This window comes from Orycteropus afer, unplaced genomic scaffold (assembly GCF_000298275.1).
Source record: "Orycteropus afer afer isolate SDZICR_OR568_19922 unplaced genomic scaffold, OryAfe1.0 scaffold00156, whole genome shotgun sequence".
In the NCBI taxonomy this organism is placed as follows: domain Eukaryota; kingdom Metazoa; phylum Chordata; class Mammalia; order Tubulidentata; family Orycteropodidae; genus Orycteropus; species Orycteropus afer.
Window position 1 is genome coordinate 4,729,814 of NW_006921743.1, and position 6,739 is coordinate 4,736,552.

General features: G+C 38.2%; 1 non-coding gene and 1 pseudogene across 1 annotated transcript; both read left to right on the forward strand.

Moving 5' to 3' along the window:
• Nucleotides 1-6,165, forward strand: part of LOC103201619 — a 17,544-nt pseudogene extending 11,379 nt beyond the window's left edge.
• On the forward strand, nucleotides 5,200-5,306 carry LOC122150516. The gene has a single exon (XR_006163706.1). It is a non-coding gene; the product is annotated as a U6 spliceosomal RNA (small nuclear RNA).
• Nucleotides 6,166-6,739: the final 574 nt, after the last annotated feature.

Consider the following 6,739-nt stretch of genomic DNA (forward strand, 5'->3'; position numbering starts at 1 on the left):
CTAACTGCACTTCAGGTCTAGAATTGAACCCACACCTGTGGTTTCCAACCAAACAAAAGTCAGGCATATGAGTTGAACTTTTACCTCAAGTAGATACTCTCCTTGGAGAGAACAATCATGGGAGAAAGAAGGACTGCTTATGCACAGGGAGACAGCTTAGGGGGCAGGAGTCCATGGAGGAATGGACACTGGGAAGAGGTAACTATGGGAAGGAAGTGGGAGGGGAGCTGTTGTATTGTGGTAAACTGTGGTCAATGACATGAGACAAAGTATATGTGAACTGCTGTATGGAAGGTGAATTTGCTCTGTAAATCTTCACCCAAATCACAATAAAAAAAAAAAAAATGCCATTTATCATAGCCACTCAAAAGATGAAATATTTATGAATAAACTTAACTACAGACACAAAGGCTTATACAAAGAAAACTGCAAAACACTAGTACAAGAAACCAAAAGAGCCCTACTTAAATAGAAAAACATATCATTACATGTATAGGAAGACTTAACATTGTGAAAATGTCAATACTACCCAAAGCAATCTACAGATATAATGCAATCCTGATCTAGATTCCATTATCATTCTTTAAAGAGATGGAAAAATTAATCACCAACTTTATATGGAAAGGAAAGAGACTCTGGATAAGTAAAAACTACTGAAGAAGAAGAACAAAGTAAGAGGCCTCATACTTTATGATCTTAGAACCTACTATAAACTATAGCAGTCAAAACAGCCTGGTATTGGTACAACAACAGACACAAAGACCAATGGAACAGAATTGAGAAACCAGAAGTAAATCTATCCACCTATGGACAGCTGATCTTTGACAAAGGGCTAAAATCCTTTAAATGAGGAAAAGAAACCCAAAACTAGATATCTGCCTGAAAAAAAGTGAAATGATCCACACCTCACCCTAGACACAAAAACTAACTCAATTTGGATCAAAAAACCCAAATCTACAAAGATCATTAAAGAAAAAGTAAGGGCAAACTTAGAGGCTCTACTCTATGGCATAAATAGACTATCAAACATAATTAAAAATACACAAACAGAAGAAGAAAAGCTAGATTACTGAGAATGCCTACAAATTAAACACTTATGTGTATCAAAAGAATTCTCCAAAAAGAGGAAAAAGAGAACCTACAAACTGGGGGAAAATATTGGCAATGACATTAGACAAGGGCCTAATCTCTAAAATTTATAGACACCTCAACAACAAAAAGACAAACAATCCAATTAAAAAATGGGCAGAGGACGTGAACAGGCACTTCACCAAGGACATACAGGCAGCCAACCAACCCATGTGATCATTTACCATCAGAGAGATTCAGTCAAAACAACACGAGATAGAATCTTATCTCGGCAATAATAGCCAAGTTCAAAACGAAAAACAAACACGGAGATGGGGAAGATGGCATTGTATCTGTAGCCCATACTTTTGTTCCCTCTAGGATCTTAATGTCTGAAAAACTAGGTGCAGCTGATTGAAGCAGGGATTCTGGGGCTGTCAACAGCTAATTAAGTTAGAGAAGGCTAGATTTAGTGGAGGAGAAAAAAAGAAAGAAGCAGGGCAAACAGCCTGGAAAATAAAAATAAATGAACCTGCCCGGTGGCAGGTGAGACAGAGAAATGGGAAACTGTTTAAATAATACTGGAGAAAACCACAGAGGAAATAAGAAAGGAGGCACACCAGGGAGCCAACGGCATCTTCAGGGGCTTGGACTACCCACAACAGAAGCTTCTGATGGTAACCTTGGAAACTAAGCTGAGTTGTTGTTGTTGTTGTTGTTGTTATGTGCCATCGAGTCGGACCCGACTCATAGGTAACCTTGGAAACTGAGCTGAGTAAATGGACAACATTTCTGAGAAACAGAGCAGAAACTCCTCTGGCTCAGGTTGCCGCTGAGCTGGGAGCAGAAAGGCAGAAAGGAGGAAATACATCACAGGTAGGCAGGCCCTGGGATGTGCTCACAGTGCAAGTCTGGGATCCAGCTCTTCCAGGACAGATTTTTAGCATACAGGGGTCCAGAGTACAGGGTTTTTGCAGCTATCCAACCCAAGTGGAAAGTAGCAGCCCCCTAGCCATTGGGGTCTTTGCTGATTTTGAACTACGGGTCTGTGACTGACAAAGAAACCTCATCATTGGTAGCCATCCCAAGCAGACTCAAAACAAAACCCTGAAACCAGTGGTAACCATGGAAATGTGGAAAGGGGGGACTTGCTACTGGCGCCTTGGTTTTTTTTTTTTTTTTTTTTTTCTTTTCTTCCTCTTTTTTCCCCTTCTCCCCTGCCTCACCCAGTAGAAGAACCACATTAAGCCATCACAATACCTGCTCACCCCAACTCTAAATTCCCTTCACAATGAACAGAGACCTGCATCCACATTCCCCACACTGATTCCATCAACACAAAGAAAACTGCAGAGCAACCCAGCACACCTGATTTAATAGCCAAAAGAATAAATTACACCAGCTCCATCTTGCAAAAATATTAAATCATAAAATCAAGGTGAAACAAATCAATACATAACTAATAGTTAAAGACAACAACTTCAAAATATCTAGGAAAAACAGGCAACCTCAAATCAAACAAACTAACAAAAAAAAAAAAAAACAGGATAAGACAATAAAAATAAAATCCCAAACAAAAATTCATTAAACATGGAGGAAGAGAAGGCAATAGAATTATCCGAGAAGGTATTTAGAAGATACGTTTACAGAAATCTACAAGAGCTTAAGGAAACCTCAAACAGAACCAAGGAGAACACAGACAGTACCCTGGAAGAACTCAGGAAAAACATTCAAGAACAAAATAACAAGATTAATACATAATCAGAACTTATACAAAAACAGCAGTTAGAAATCCAGAAGATGAACACTAAAATTACAGAATTACACAACACAGTGGAAGCACAGAAGAATAGGCTAGAATTGGCTGAAGAACTCATTTCCCAACTAGAAGATAATATCCATACACCTACAAAGAAGACCAGTTAATACGACTATTATTCAAAATTATGCATCAACTACTAATACCAAAGATAAAGAAATTGAAGATTTTTACTAACTTCTGCAGTCTGAAATTGATTAAATCGGCAATCAAAATGCATTGATATTACTAGTAATTGGAATGTGAAAGTTGGAGACAAAGAAGGATCAGAGGATGGAAAACATGGTGTTGGTGATAGAAATGATGTCAGAGATCACATAATAGCCTTCTGCAAAACCAACAATTTATTCATGGGAAATACCTTTTCACAATAACATAATGCCTTCTATACACATGGAATTTCTGGATGGAATACACAGAAATCAAATCTAGTACATCTGTTAAAAGAAACAATTGGAGAAACTCAATATCATTAATCAGAACAAGGCCAGGGACCAATGGTGGAACAGATAATTGACTGCTTATATGCAAATTCAAGATGAAGCTGAAGAAAATTAAAACAAGTCCATGAAAGCTAAAATATGACCTTAAGTATATCCCACCTAAATTTAGAGACCATCTGAAGACTAGGTTTGGCCCATTGAACACAAATTACTGAAGTTAAACAAATTGTGGGATTACATCAAGAACACCATATGTGAAAAAAGCTTTTGCCTTTAAAAGACCAGAAAGGATAAAAACAGCAAAGAGGATGTCAGACTTGACTCTGAAATTTTCTCTTGAACTTAAAGTAGCAAAAGTGAATGTAAGAAATGTTGAAGTAAAAAACCAGAGCACCTGTATGAAGAAAAATAAGAACAAGGATTTAAGAGAAATGAAGAGAACCTAAGAGTTGTATGGTGTGACATGAAAAGAAACAACACACACCTCATTGGAATACCAGAACAAGAAGAGGTGAATTGTGCTTTTGTTGGATGGATACTCTGTATACGTCTATGAGGTTGGGTTGGTTGATTGTGTTGTTGAGTTCTTCTGTATCTTTGTTGAGTTTTTTTCCTAGTTGATCTGTCCCTCCTTGAAAGTGGTGTATTAAAGTCTCCCACTACTATTGTATAGTTGCCTATTTTCCCTTTCAATTCAGTTAATATTCATGTATTTTGGAATACTTTCATTGGGTGCATAGATATTTATTATGGTAAAGTCTTCTTGGTCAATAAATTCAAAAACAATGAAATAATAAAGCATCTTCTCAGACCCCATATCATGAAGGAAGAAAAGATATTTATCCAAGAGAAAGTCACCAAAACATATCATAATCAAAACTCTCCAAAACCAAATAATTCTATATCCAGCCAAATTGTCCATCAAATATGAGGGTGAAATCAAGACATTCTTAGACAAATAAAAATTAAGGGATTTTTATGAAAACTAGAACAACCCTACAAACCTTCTTCCCTGCATGGTTTCTGCTGAGTAATCAGAACTGATTCTAATTGCTCATCCATTATAAGTGACATTTCTTTTTTCCTGAGCTGCATAACATCAACACTGAAACCAAATCAGAAATAGATGCTCAAAATAAGCCTGTAAAACATTGTACACAATAAAACAAGGGGGTCAATAGAGAATCCACAACAGAGAACAACAAATTAAAATCAGGTGGCTCAAAAAGACAAAGTAAAGTATTATATTGAAAGGTACAAAGACTTAGAGTTAGAAAACCAGAAGAACGCACTCTGCATTTTTCAAGCTGAAACTAAGATACGACTATTGGTCTCCACTCATCTGGAGCCAAAGAGAAAGAAAAAAACCTAAAGAACCAAATGAGAAACTAGTCTACAGGACAAATAGTCTTCCTGTAACACAGCCTCAGGTACCCTAGAACAGAAGAACTAGATGATGGTCAGCTATCACTATGACTGTTTTCATTAGGGCCACAATAGATAGAACCTGATAGAATGGGAGAAAAATGTGGAACAGAATCTCAATTCCTAAAAACAAAAAACTAGACTTACAGAATTTGTTGAGATGGGAGGTACACTCCAAGATTATTGCCCTGAGATATTCCTTAAACCTTGAACTGAGATTATCCATGAGGTCACCTTTTAGCTAAATAACAGATTGGCTCAAAAATAATGAACATTACCCATAAGTAGTGTGCTTCTTTTAAAAATCCCCTATATGAAACCAAAGGAGCTCAGGTAGCACAGTGCCTAAGGGATATGACCACTAACCAGTGGGCTGGTGTTCAAACCTACCAGCCACTCCAAGAAGCAACACTGGGCAAACTCCTTCCATAAAAATTTACTGTCGTGCTGGCTTCGGCAGCACATATACTAAAATTGGAACGATACAGAGAAGATTAGCATGACCCCTGCTCAAGGATGACACGCAAATTCGTGAAGAGTTCCATATTTTTGAAGTGAGCCAAAAATTAAGTGAGATCCAAGCAACAACACTGACTGAAGAGAGGGTTCCATTGGAGCCAAGTGCTGGATCCCCACTGTATATGAAAGGGTCACTAAGTCAGGGATTCCAATTTCCTGACACCGAGATCTGCAAGATGTTCCAAAGGGGTTCAGCTTTTATCTTGCATATGAATTTTTTGATGTTCTTCCTATACATAAGTTTCAGAAAACACCGAAAGGATGGCGAGAAGTGTTCATTGATATCGATCCGCAAGTTTCTAATAAACTGAGGTTTGTTTTGGCGCCTTGTGCCACCTCAGCAGAAGCCTTCCTACAAAGTGATGAAACACGGGATATGTGGAAGTGTGTCCTGATGCTGGTGTTGTTATTCAGGAACTTTCTCAACACATTGCACTAACTGGAGGTGCTGCAGTGATTGCCGATTATGGTCACGATGGAACGAAGACAGATACCTTCAGAGGCTTCTGTGGTCACAAGCTCCATGATGTCTTAGTTGCTCCAGGAACAGCAGACCTAACAACTGATGTGGACTTCAGTTACTTCCGCAGAATGGCACAGGGAAAAGTGGCCTCTCTGGGTCCAATAAAACAGCAAATGTTTTTAAAAAACATGGGTATTGATCTCCGGCTGAAGGTTCTTTTAGATAATTCACCTGAGCCATCTGTAAGACAGCAGTTACTTCAGGGATATGATACGTTCATGAACCCTAAGAAGATGGGAGAAAGATTTAACTTTTTTGCCTTGGTACCTCATCAGAGACTTCCTGATGGAAGCCATCAGATGAATGCATGTGAATCAAAATCCTCTCCAGCACCTGTAACTGGGTTTGACGAACTTGTTTGGCGGTGACATTTCACTCTGGACTTTTTACCCATCTGCTTAAGAAATCAAAAGAAAGGGAACACATTTCATACATTGCAGGTCTGCACTCATTGGAAGTTGGAATCCAACTGTGGCATCACAGAGGTGTCAGTGGAAACATAAGCAGCAACAAACTTGAGCTCTGAGAAGACATACTTTTAAGCTCAGAACTTAAGACCAGCAGTTCCCAGTGCTAGTTTTGCAACATCAATTGTCCCAAATTATCTTAAAGGGTGTTACAACATTACCAAAAGGTGACAACTTAATTTTTATTTGTAGACTTGCAACTCCAAAAAGTTAACAATAATTGTTTTGGAGTTTTGGTCAATCTGGTGGTGGTGGATTTTTTTTGGGGGGGTGGGGGTATTAAAAAGCCCAGCCCTCCCTTTTCTATGCATCTGAGAAAATCTCTTCAATGCCTTTGTGAACAATTAAACAAATGTTTGAAGTCCTTAAAAAAAAAAATTTACTGTCTCAGAAACCGAGTTGGGGGTCACTATGGGTTGGAATCAACTCCATGACAATGGGTTTGATTTTTTCATATAAGACCAAACAGTAAACA